Genomic DNA, 13576 nt, shown 5'->3' with positions numbered 1-13576 from the left:
GCTGAGCCCTGATCTAAAATAATGTGCTTCTATGAAAAAAGGTGGTAGCTGGAAGTAACAGTTAAGAAACGAAAGACTTAATGCATACCCAAGACCATAAAATACTGGAAATCATAAAATTGCTGGTTTTTCAATAAAAATAAAGAAATAATTCATGATACTTGAGTGGAATATAGCACTTACGAGTCAGCCTTATTTATAGAACCCCTTCTCTTATCTTTCCCTGCAAAGCCTTTAACCAGAATTGTTCACTTAGGATAATTAGAGGAAAATTCTATAATAAATCCTATGTGAATATTGATTACAAATCAATTCCAACAAACATGCTACTGTCCAGTCATCTGTGCCAGTGCGTTTGGGAGGTAATAATTTACATTCAAGCCTCTTTAGCTGGATTCATCTCTTCCAACCTAAGTGATCCATATGAAGAACTTGTCACTGCAAATTATTTTTGATCTGACATAGCCCACATATCACAATGGTAATAAATAAATATTTGGGTTGTGTCTCAGACTTTGAAAGTGCTTTCCCATCCATTATCTCTCTTAATTTCCATAATGATTTTTAGATAGCTAATTCATTTTTTAATTTGTATTTCATTGGAATATAGTTGATTTACAATGTTGTGTTAGTTTCAGGTGTACAGCAAAGCGCTTCAGTTATACATATACATGTATTCTTTTTAGATTCTTTTCTCATACAAGTTGCCACAGAATTTTGAGACGAGTTCTCTGTGCTTATACAGTACATCCTTCCTGGTTATCTGTCTTATACATAGAAGTGTGTGTGTATTTATCCCAAGCTCCTAATTTATCCCCCATCCTCCATGTTTGTCCTGTTGGTAACCATAAGTTTGTTTTCAGTATCTGTAGGTCTGTTTCTGTTTTGTAAATAAGTTCATCTGTATCTTCAGGATAGTTCATTTCTTTAAGCAATATTTGAATGCTTCTTGTTTATTCATTCAACAAAAATTTATGAAACACCTTTCTGTGTCAGGCCCAGTCCTAACCACTGGGGATGCAGGGCAAATAAGACAAGGTCATCAGTCATACAGAAGCTATGTTCTAGTGAAGGATACAGATGATGAATATAAAAATTACACAAATGTATGGCCTAATGTTGGGTAGTGGTAAGGACTGAGAGGCCAAGGGATAGAGATTGACAAGGAATTCTTGTACCTCTGCAGAGGGAAAGGGTGAGTAACCCTGAGCCATGTGAGAATGAGCCGGAAGGATGGCATTTCAGGCAAAGAGAATCCTTGGTTCCTGCCTCACATACAGTATTACCTTCTGCACTTAGAACTTAATATCACATGAGTATTTTCCCACATTATTAAAAGGTGAATTTTCAAAAGCTGAAAAATATTCTGTTTTATGATGTCCTTATAGATTTTATAGATGTCCAAAAGTTGAAGTTGAGAGCTCATCAAATCTCTCATCTCCCACCAAGCTGCACAGAAGCAACCAGCAAATCATAAATCATTTGGGTTAATAGACCTGTGTGGCCCTTAAAGATTTACTAAGCTTGAGAAACTACCTCAAAGGCCTAGGGATTGGGGTGGACACACTTAATTAGATTTTCTCAAAAATGGGCGGGATGAGGGGGGTGGTAGGGGACACAAAAAGGATAAGCTGTGGAAGAGATGATGGAGAAATGGGATCCACTGAGTGCCTAGGAGTTTCTGTGTGGACCAGTCTACTATGTGCAGGTATTAGGAGGAAATTTCGCCACAGAGCCAGCCAGTGAGATTGCTGGGAGCAGCTTTTCCATTACCACATGCAGTGGTTAACATTTGACCATAATCACACTGCCTTCGGTAATCCAGTGTCTGGTGCCATGGCTGTGCCCAATGTTTGGGACTGGTGCTTAAAGGACAGGTTTTGGTCTCAAATCTCCAGTGCCTGTTTTTTCACAAACCACAAAGATTGTGTTTGTTGAGCATTCTTCATCCTTATGGTGTGCATCACTTTTTTAATTGAGCTAAATGGCTGTAAAACAATATCAGTTCTTAAGCAGCCTACACGGTGGCCTATCTGAAAGCAGCAACAAAGGGCTGTGTAAAAGTGAAGACTGTCTTAAGGCTATGGTTTCAAGTTCATCTGCTGTTTGTTGGTCTCTTAGGGTCTCCCTGGGAGGAGCACTTCCTTTTCACAATTATCCACTGAGGCAGAGTTAGTTATCTCCATGTTGAACAAATGAGAACATAGAGTTGTAGAGGGGTGACAAAAACTGCCCTTTGTTGAACAGGTGGTACAGAACCTGGAGTTTAATCCCATGTCTAGACATCAAGGATCTTAAGCATTGACCTGTAGGCTGTTGTGTGTTGAGGTATGACTGTCACCCCTGACCACTGTAGGGTAAGGGAGTTAGAGAAGGCGAGGTTCAGAAAAAGAACGAGACTGGCACTTTACAGGAATAGATCACCTTTAATGAGGCAAGAAGGGGCAGCAGTCAGATTAGTGAGCTGCTGCACTAACCCAAGAAAAGAGTACGTATATATAGGCATATATGTGGAAAGCTACTGTCTTAAGGGGGCCTGTTCTTCTCCAAGGTTGTTCAGAGTAGTTATCTCTTAAATGGCTAGGGCAAGGAATTCTGGAGATCAGCCAGAGGCTGGACCGGCTGGCAGCTGGGCATAATCAGCCTTAATATCCATTTTTTTCTTTGGGTGAGAGAGTTCTTTGTTTTGCATAGAATGGTGGAGAGGACCTGAAGGGGAATTGAGCCATGTAACTTTCCTTCAACCACATTGCTCACATTTTCTAATCTTCCTCTGAATCCTTTACCTGGAGTTAGGCCCTCTTTTCACTAGGTTAATCCAGTAGGACAGTCTGTGAAGGCCAGTCTACACCCTTGAGGCTTCCTCCAGGCCACCCGCTCTGTGTAGCCAGTACCACAGAGCTTCTCAAGGAGAGGCCCAACCAGCCCAGTCCTGCTCAGAAGCCTCAGTGACAACCAGTGCTGGGGTTTGGGCAGAGAGGTGGCCTCAAGGGAAGGGCTGGCTTCATTTCTGGTTGAGGTGGAGAGAATGTTCGGGAAAGTTCATACTGGTGAAAAGAGGTGTTAAAGACCTCTCATTTATCTCAGGCCCTTGGTATGTGGTTTTTTCTCTTTCTAGAATGTTCTTCTTCCCACTTATCGTTTGACTCCCAGGCTAAAGGAAGCGATTCCTGACTGACCACCTGCTCAGGACACTGCTACAGGTTCCAGTCCTTATTCTGCTTTTCCTTAAAGCCCCTACTGCATTTAAACTTATGTTTGTGTTGCTATTTAATTTCTATAAACCCCTCTAAACATGTACTTCTTCAAGAAATGGAATCTGTCTTTTCTCCCAGAGAAATCCCCCTCCCAGCAAATAGACTGATTTGTGAATGCACACACACCAAAAAGTTAATTATTATGTAAATTTATTCAAAGGATGTCCCACTCCTGAAGCTAAGGTTCCCAAACAACCTGTGGTCAAGGAGTCTTTTGTTAAATATGCAGATTCTGGGCTCCACCCAGGATTTATTAATTGGAAACTCCTGAAGTGTGGGCTGCAAAGTGTTTGTAAGAAAGCTCTCAGACTGTATCCAAATTGGATGAGAGTTTGAGGACATCCGTCTTGGCAGCCTCTGCACACATTTGTTCCGTTCAGGCGAGCTCATCATGTGCTCTCGGTAAGTCCAGTTTCTACCCTTCACCCTCCCCCACCTCACCCAGCATCCCCTGCTTTTATCCGGAGAACTTGCCTGTCACTACCCGCTAGTGTATGAACTGCTACATCCCCGTTCCCTAAATAGCACCGGGCACATAGTAGGCCCCCAATAAATGTTTGAATAAACAGTTTGCCCCATACAACATTTAAAATATTCAAAGCCCTATGGAGCTGGGAAAGGAGAGAGGCTGAGCCCCCTGGAGCTTGAGATAATATTGGCATTCTTTTTTCATTTTTTTCTTTTGATTAGATGACACTTGAGAAATTAGGGCAGCCGTCATACTTTCTCTCCAAATGTTGTTGGGTCATGTCCACCTAATAGAAAGGCAATTTTGGCTGCTAATTTCCTGTCTGATCAGATTAATTGAATTCAGATGGTGAGCACACAGTTCCTCTTTAGAGTAAACAAGACAACACTGCAATTAATCCTCGTCCAGTCTTCCTAACTTTTCTCTGATGAAGAGCTGTGTTTTATTGTCTTGATATGTTGAAATAACTGGGCAGGATGGCTGAACCAGTGAAGCAAGAAGGCAGGGCTCAAAGGGAAGGGGTGCTCTTTTCCTCACTGGTGTTAGTGAAAACTCAGGGGTGAGCAATTAAAATCTCTGGTTATATGTCAGTTCTGAACCCATAGTGCCTGCCGCCTACTGGATGTGAAATGGACCTTCCATTCAGAGAAGGATGTCCTGTGCATGAACTGTATTGAATAATTGGCTCAGAGCAAGTAGAAAACAAAGCCCTGAACTGTAGCATTTGCCAGTTTCCATAGGGTAAATATTCTTGGCATGACAGTGTGGGAAGGGAGGCACAGAAACAGGCTCTGGAGGAGGAAGTAGGAAGCTTCTTCCACCAAAGGCTCTACACCTGGATCTTAGCAAAGCCTGTGCATATCGCATGTTCCAGGGTTATCTTTCATATGTGAACAGAGAAGACAGGAGGGCAGGTGTAGGACAACACATTAGAGGCCTGAGGAAGCTCCTTGAGGACATCTTTTTCTGCACCTATAACCATAAATGTGGCTGGCCAAGAAGGGGGACTGAGACCAAGATTGAGACCTGACCCTACATTGCCAGGAGAGGGGCATGGACGAGATGTTGAGCCCCAGTTTCTTCATCAGTCTTAGAATAACAGCTAGCATGCCGGGCCACTGTGAAGACTAGACATAAATGTACTAATAGAATGCCCATGGCGCTCTGTCTGGCTCATATTATGGTAAAGTCCTTTTTATTTGTATTTTTTATTGTAATGGATGTTCTTCTTGGCAGAATGAATCAACTCATTCTGAATTCAGGTTCTGACTACTTTTGTGCAGGTTCATCTAATTTTAGCATTTTTTTTCTTCACATCGTTAGATTTGAATTGAATATTTAGTCACACAAAATTGCCTTAAGTTCTCTGGGAGTCCAAAAGTAAGAATTCTATATAATAGATACAAACAGGTCTAATGTCAGGGCTAGATTTATTCTAATTAAGTCGTTGTAAGCCACATATTTTTATAGATCTGAGGCAGAAGAGAAAGTAAAGACGCCATCCCTGAGGATTTGTTAGAGGGATTTACATGCCTCCCTTCCACTCTTGAGTTTGAATTTAAAATATTCCCAGTGTCACGGGGCTCCTGGATGCACATACAAAATAATTGTTTTAAAATTCTATTAGGGGAAAACCACAGCACAATAGCTGAACTGAAAATGCCAAGGGTTAGGGAAAACATAAACATGATTCAAAAACCACACATAGCTCCCACATTCTGGAGATCATTGCTAAAAACTGGTATTAAATCTCACCTTAAAGGTCAGGGGCAATTTACCTGTTCTTAATAGTGGATCTAAATTACCCTGGAAGGAGCTGGCTATTGAAATACATGGATTGGGACAATTGTCTTTATATCTAGGAAAAATAACAGCTTGCTACTTTAGGACATATAGCAACATGCAATTTCAGGTGGATGTGAGGTCTAAAGATGAAATGAAAACTGTAGAATATACCAAAAGATAATATAGGAGATGCTAAAAATATAATTTTGGATTAAAGAAGTCCTCTCTAAGTAAGGCTCCAACCCCAGAAACTATAAAAGAAAATATAAAAGCAACTGAAACTCCTGTGTATTTGGGAGACCATAAGGTTATAAGACAAATGAGAAGATGACAGGAAAATTTTGCAGTGTTATATAACAGACAGCTACTCTCCTTAATATAAAAAGAGCTCCTGTAAATCAATAAGAAAGTGACAAGTAACATGGAAGAAAATTTTGCAGAGAAATATTATTACCCTAGTGCCCCGAAAGAGTAAGTCTTTCCTTCCAGCCAATCCAGAGAATTACAGGAGCTTCTCACTGCCTTATTTGTCTTTCAGTCAGGGCTGCTGATGGATAGATTTTCATCAAAGCTCATTTTCATCCTGCCTGTGGCCTCAGTGTTGACAGACCAACATGAAACCTCATAAACTTGGCATTCAGATAAATGAGATAATTAATGCTCCTAGCACAGTTGCAGCTATGGTAAGCTCCCAGTGAATTCAAGTTCTTCACCCTTTATTCATAATAGGATTGTTGAGAAGATTGAGTGAGCTATTGTGTTTTCAGAAGCAGCAAAGTTCCCACCACATAGTGAGGCTGTTCCATAAATGTTAGTCCCCTTCCCTAAGGCCCTCATTCATTCAGGCTTCATCAGGGGTCCTTCACACCAATTGAACATTTGGATCACTTGCTGAGCTACTGGACAACACCAATGCCTGAACTCCATCCTAGACAAGTGGGATCTAAACTTCTGCTTGTGCAGCCCAGTACATTTATATATATATATATATTTTTTAAGAATTTTATTTTTACGTTTTATTTTAATTACTTTAAAGGAAGCTAATTACTTTACAATATTGTAGTAATTTTTGCCATACATTGACATGAATCAGCCATGGGTATACATGTGTTCCCCATCCTGAACCCCCTTCCCACCTCTCTCCCCATCCCATCCCTCTGGGTCATCCCAGTGCACCAGCCCTGAGCACCCTGTCTCATGCATCTAACCTGGAATGGTAATCTGTTTCACATATGATAATATACATGTTTCAGTGCTATTCTCTCAGATCATCCCACCCTCACCTTCTCATACAGAGTCCAAAACACTGTTCTATATATCTGTGTCTCTTTTGCTGTCTCACATATAGGGTTATCAGTACCATCTTTCTAAATTCCATATATATGCATTAGTATACTGTATTGGTGTTTTTCTTTCTGACTTACTTCACTCTGTATAATAGGCTCCAGTTTCATCTACCTCATTAGAACTGATTCAAATGTGTTCTTTTTAATGGCTGAATAATATTCCATTGTGTATATGTACCACAGCTTTCCTATCCATTCGTCTGCCAATGGACATCTAGGTTGCTTCCATGTCCTGGCTATTATAAACAGTGCTGCGATAAACATTGGGGTACAGGTGTCTCTTTCAGTTCTGGTTTCCTCAGTGTGTATGCCCAGCAGTGGGATTGCTGGGTCATATGGCAGTTCTATTTCCAGTTTTTTAAGGCATCTCCACACTGTTCTCCATAGTGGCTATACTAGTTTGCATTCCCATCAACAGTGTAAGAGGGTTCCCTTTTCTCCACACCCTCTCCAGCATTTATTGTTTGTAGACTTTTGGATAGCAGCCATTCTGACTGGCGTGAGATGGTACCTCATTGTGGTTTTGATTTGCATTTCTCTAATAATGAGTTATTGAAACTCGAGTACTTTGGCCACCTCATGCAAAGAGTTGAGTAATTGGAAAAGACTCTGATGCTGGGAGGGATTGGGGGCAGGAGGAGAAGGGGACGACAGAGGATGAGATGGCTGGATGGCATCACCAACTCAATGGACGTGAGTTTGAGTGGACTCCGGGAGTTGGTGATGGACAGGGAGTCCTGGCATGCTGCAATTCATGGGGTTGCAAAGAGTCGGACACAACTAAGCGACTGAACTGAACTGAACTGAATAATGAGTGATGTTGAACATATTTTCATGTGTTTGTTAGCCATCTGTATGTCTTCTTTGGGAAAATGTCTGTTTAGTACTTTGGCTCATTTTTTGATTGGGTCATTTATTTTTCTGGAATTGAGCTGCAGGAATTGCTTGTATATTTTTGAGATTAATTCAGTTGCTTCATTTGCTATTATTTTCTCCCACTCTGAAGGCTGTCTTTTCACCTTGCTTATAGTTTCCTTCATTGTGCAAAAGCTTTTAAGTTTGATTAGGTCCCATTTGTTTATTTTTGCTTTTATTCCCATTATTCTGGAAGGTGAATCATAGAGGATCCTGCTGTGATTTATGTCAGAGAGTGTTTTGCCTATGTTTTCCTCTAGGAATTTTATAGTTTCTGGTCTTACGTTTAGATCTTTAATCCATTATGAGTTTATTTTTGTGTATGGTGTTAAAAAGTGTTCTAGTTTCAATAAAAGGAATCCAGATTGGAAAAGAAGAAGTAAAACTCTCACTGTTTGCAGATGACATGATCCTCTACATAGAAAACCCTGAAGACTCCACCAGAAAATTACTAGAGCTAATCAATGAATATAGTAAAGTTGCAGGGTATAAAATTAACATACAGAAATCCCTTGCATTCCTATATACTACAATGAGAAAACAGAAAGAGAAATTAAGGAAACAATTCCATCCACCATTGCAATGAAAAGAATAAAATACTTACGAATATATCTACCTAAAGAAACAAAAGACCTATATATAGGAAACTATAAAACACTGATGAAAGAAATCAAAGAGGACATGAATAGATGGAGAAATATACCATGTTCGTGGATTGGAAGAATCAATATAGTGAAAATGAATATACTACCCAAAGCAATCTATAGATTCAATGCAATCCCTATCAAGCTACCAATGGTATTTTTCACAGAACTAGAACAAATAATTTCACAATTTGTATGGAAATACAAAAAACCTCAAATAGCCAAAGCAATCTTGAGAAAGAAGAATGGAACAGGAGGAATCAACCCACCTGACTTCAGGCTATACTGCAAAGCTATAGTCATCAAAACAGTATAGTACTGGGACAAAGACAGAAATATAGATCAATGGAACAAAATAGAAAGCCCAGAGATAACCCATGCACCTATAGACACCTTATCTTTGACAAAGGAGGCAAGAATATACAATGGAGAAAAGACAATCTCTTTAACAAGTGGTGCTGGGAAAACTGGTCAACCACTTGTAAAAGAATGAAACTAGAACACTTTCTAATGCCCAATGCATTTAAATGAGCTGCCCATGACAGTCTAACATGCAGCCAGAAGAGGTACCCTACCTTAAACATGCCTTGGGATTCTCAGTGTGGTTTAATTTATCCTTGAGGTTCCTTTAATCCCACCTTGCCATTATCTGCCTCTGTGCCTAACAAATTATTAGTTTCAGTTGGAAATAATGTCTTCTTCTCTGAACTTCTATAGCATTTGCATCCACCCCATACATGGGCTGCCATCTATGGGGTCGCACAGAGTCAGACACGACTGCAGTGACTTAGCAGCAGCAGCTTACATGTACCTTTAAATCCTCTTTTGTTGTGATAACATATACTTGTGACTTACCTTCCTATTAAAAATTGTGAGCTCCTTGGGGCCAAGGATAGTATTTTACTCTTTATTGCATCTATCTGATGTCTGTTTCAGCACATTACAAACAGTAAGAGCTCACAAACTATTGGATAACTGAATGTAAGTGAGTAAGGACAGACACATGTCTTTACCCAAGCTTAGGACCAGTCACCGTGCTCATGCTCCCTGGGATGGGATCTGAAACCAAGTCCCTGTCATCCCTAGGTTATCAAATGCTCATCTTCATAGAGACAGCCTTATCAGCCAACTCAACTGGCACTGGCAGAGTGAGGCTTTACAGTAGATCATGGAGTTGTTGTTCATTGTGTGGTTGAATCAGATTCATTACAGTTCTGTGATCTTTGTAAAACCCTCACTGTTGGCTTCTTATTTGGGATTTTCAATCTTGAACAAAGAGGTCACCTAGCAGGGAGAAGATTTAGGCAGTCAAAAGGTGGGGGTGGTTCTAGACAGTGCTGGAGTCACTAGCTATTTGACTTTGGGCAAGTCGCTTCTTAGAGCTCAGTCTCCACATCTGGGCAAAGGAATAGAATGCCATTGCCTGCCTCACAGGTAAGAGCAAAATAGGACCATCCACATGAGTATATTTATCATACTACCAGACACGTCATGAACACTCAGAAAAATGATGGCCTATAGGAAATAAAACTAGGATTAAGATTAAAGAACACAGGCCACTCTGAAGAGAATTGAAAGAGAATTTTTCAGTGTAAAGAGGTGGGAACTAACATTTCCTGACCCAGCCATGTTCCAGGCTAGGAACATCTCTGGTAAATTTACTCCTGGAAAATGACAAATTTTTAAAGTATGTAACATATAACATAACAATATAAAAATGTAATGAGTATGATTAACATAATAGATAGTATACTTAATCGATAATAGATAAAAATAATTAGTATATGATTAAGCTAACATAAAGTAATATAGTATAATATATGGTTACATAGTATAAAATTTACATGCCTTTTAAAAATCTTTTTCAGACTAAGCTGAAAAAAGCAAAGACCAGAGTTTGGTAGGGAAATGATTTTGGTGATAGAGTGAGGAAACCAGATAAGTTCTGTTGAGCTGGTTGCAGCTGTTTCGTGATAGCATTTTAATTATAAAAGATCTTACCAGCTTCCCCACACATCCTCTCTGCACAAATGTTAGCTCCCAGCTCAGAGGGCTTCTTTTTACCTCCAGTTATTCTCACAAGTGATCGCCCCCTCCTTTGGTTTTTATATGACTTTGGAATGGCTCCTTAACCTTTAGAAGAAGTACATTTTGTCTGGAGGACCAGGATATTCATGTGATCTATCTACAGCTTCTTTCAGAAAGAGAAAAAAGTCTATATTAATGTGTAAAGTCCTACACGAAATGAAAACAAGGTCTCGTGGAAAAAATGTCATTACATGGTTTTCTCTGTGCTCCTACTGATCCTGGTCACTTTCTCATCGGTGCTTTAATTACCTCTCTCCATTAGAAGTGCAGTCTTGAGAAAGTAATTATGTGGTGGTTTGAGAGACTCAAGTGGCCCTTCAGGGGCATGACTGAGCTGACTTCCTGTGATTCATTTGGGGATAGGGTTCTACCTTAGTGCCTCAGAAAATAACTGAAGGAACTGGATTTTAGAATATGTCCTGGGTTTGTTGCCAAATTTAATGGCCAGATTTGCATTAAAATATCCAATGAACTATTGAAAAATATTAATACCATTCCTTGCTGCCAGGCACCAGAGGACTCTGGGAAGAGAGGGTGATCAAAGAGGCTGACCAAGAAGAATGGGAAGACTGGGGTGGGGTGCTCCCTTCCCCTCCTTTCTACCCTGGGCTTCAAGGAAGCCAAGAGTTGTTGCAGAAGACCTCTCCAACCCAGCCTTCACCCTGACTTGAGTCTGAGTCCATTTGCCTGGCAAGTCTGTCTGAGTACCTTCTTCCCTACCTCTCCCCCATTCCCAGTGTTGGTAGCATGACCTGGATGCCAGGTGACCACTCACTGAGACACTTCTAGCAGTTTCCCCTCAGTCCAGGACCTGGGTGAGCCTCCATTCTTCTCCTGTCAGCCCCAGGGGACCTTCCTGACATGCTGTCAGTTACTTACTGTACTACAGTTGTTATTTCTTTGACAAATATCTTTTCCATGTTTGTGGTGAACCCAAAGAGTCCTGTCTTCAGGGCTTCTGCCATTCCACATGTTCTCGGACACAGGCAGCCTCGTAGGTTTATATTGTCAAATTTTAAAATCTGCCCTTTACTTGTGGGTAGACTCACACCAGTAGTCTGGATTTTCAGTTCCTTTGGCATGTCCACCCTCTTGTACATGTTACAACCTCTAAAACTTACAAATGGTTACCCCTGAGGACACCCCTTCTTTCCTTCATCTGGGAGGTGTTTTTCTTCCAATTTAGGATCACCTACATGAGACAGAGTAGTTATCCTGGGAGGCTAAGGTACATGTGTGAAAAGCCATTAGTGCCTGCAAACCCACAGATTACCTTAGAGGTCATGCTCATTCAGCCAAAACCAGTGGAGCACTCGGGAAGCCCAGCACAGAGAAGGACTCAAAACTGGTGGGGTGAAATCAGAGATTTCTCAAGGGACACGGTGACTACCAGAGGAACCCAGATTAAGGTGAGATGAATGAGACCACTGAGATACTCATCTTGAAGCCAGTTCTCAGTCATCAAGAGAAATAACATTTTAATGCACCATTTTAAAACCTTAAAATTAAGGCAAAATTCATGATGAATAAAGTATCAATAATTTAAGTAAAAGCAGATCAAATGAATGCAGAAAATCCATAATGAACAAAAGATCAGAATTTTACATAATGGCAGCATCAGTATAACTGATTTTTCCTTTCAGCCTCAGGCTCTGATATGGTTCACCTTAGCACCATGACAGAACCTGTCTTAAAATTTTGAGGATTTGCTCATCATGGGTTTTCTGCATTCATTTTGAACTTGCAAAATATGACACTAAACTATTGTTTGTCTTGATGGCTGAGTCTTTTGGTACCTCCTTTCCATTGTCATGAAAAGCAGCTTCTGCACTCCCCTCAGCCTCATCCAGCCCTGACCGCTCACTGCCAGTTTGTCCCCATCACTGAGGGCTGCCCCTGACACTGTGCTAGAAATTGAGCATTGCACCAGCTCCTTTTAATTCCTAACAGCTGTAAGATATGAAATCTCTTATTAATGGATGAGCAGACAAGTTAAATAATTTGCCCAAGGTCCACAGTAGGTGGAGGAAGAAGGAAAAGAATTGGGTCTAAAGTCAATTTCTTTAGAAATGTTTATTAACAAGGGAAAGAAAGGCAGGGAGGAAGTAAGAGCAAGTGCAAATGCGCTGGCATGAGCAGAAGGCAGCTCCCTTAGCTGCATGGGAGATGCCCCACCCCCAGCTGAAGGGGTCCACACAGCCAGCTATACACACGGGCTTCTTGAAGGTGACATTTCCCAAGCAGAGTGTTACCAAGAACTTGCGCATCCAGGACCGTGTGTGTATGGAAGCTGATTACTTAACCTTTTCCCAAAGAGTCTTCGACAAATATGGCATACCCCCAAAAGAATTATTTTTCCTTTCATAAAACTTAAGTGGATGCATCTTCATTTCTCTGCAAAAAGAACAGCTGCCGTGCAATCATTCGAAATGCAAGGTCTGAATGGAAATTAATGCTGTTGATGAAACCAGCGGTCTAAAACATTAAAGGATATTGGGCTGAGAACACAATGGCATTAGCATCCGATTGAACATCCATGCAGATTTGCATAACGGAGATGTCAATTGTATTGCAAGAGAAAAATCAGCCTACCTGGGCTCACAGTAATTCTGCCTGCTAGATATAACTCCTTCACAGGGTGGAACACCACCATGCCTTGCCCTTTTGAAAGAGAAAAGTATGTAACTTCTACATTCCAGTGAGTCTTCAGTGAAATGAGAGTGAAACCTGTCATGAGCTGGTGCCTGCTCCCCCATCTGCAAGAAACAACAAGACAAATTTCTGCCAGAGGCCAGGGCCAGTAAGTCTCGCTGTCTGCATATGAATGTGCATTAATTTGGTTGTCAGACAATGAACAGTACATAACCCAACCTTGGACCCTATTGGCCTCCACTGCTAGAAACCATATCAATATTAATCTCACTGTTTTGGTGTCTGCTAATTTATCAGCTGTGAGTGCACATGTGGTATGCTTGTTCAGAATGCAGATGCTGGAGTCCCATTCAAGTGTTGGACCCAGATATTCATGTACATTTTCAAAGACTGCTTACTTAACCCAATGGAAAACAATTC

The 13576-nt window shown here is 40.8% G+C and overlaps 1 protein-coding gene across 1 annotated transcript in view; it reads left to right on the top strand.

Annotated features, from left to right (window-relative positions):
• Positions 1-13576, top strand: part of CDH13 (cadherin 13) — a 1016229-nt gene that overhangs the window by 595656 nt on the left and 406997 nt on the right. The window lies entirely within an intron of this gene.

This window comes from Bos indicus x Bos taurus, chromosome 18, assembly GCF_003369695.1.
Source record: "Bos indicus x Bos taurus breed Angus x Brahman F1 hybrid chromosome 18, Bos_hybrid_MaternalHap_v2.0, whole genome shotgun sequence".
Classification (NCBI taxonomy): domain Eukaryota; kingdom Metazoa; phylum Chordata; class Mammalia; order Artiodactyla; family Bovidae; genus Bos; species Bos indicus x Bos taurus.
This window is presented reverse-complemented; position numbering and strand designations above follow the sequence as displayed.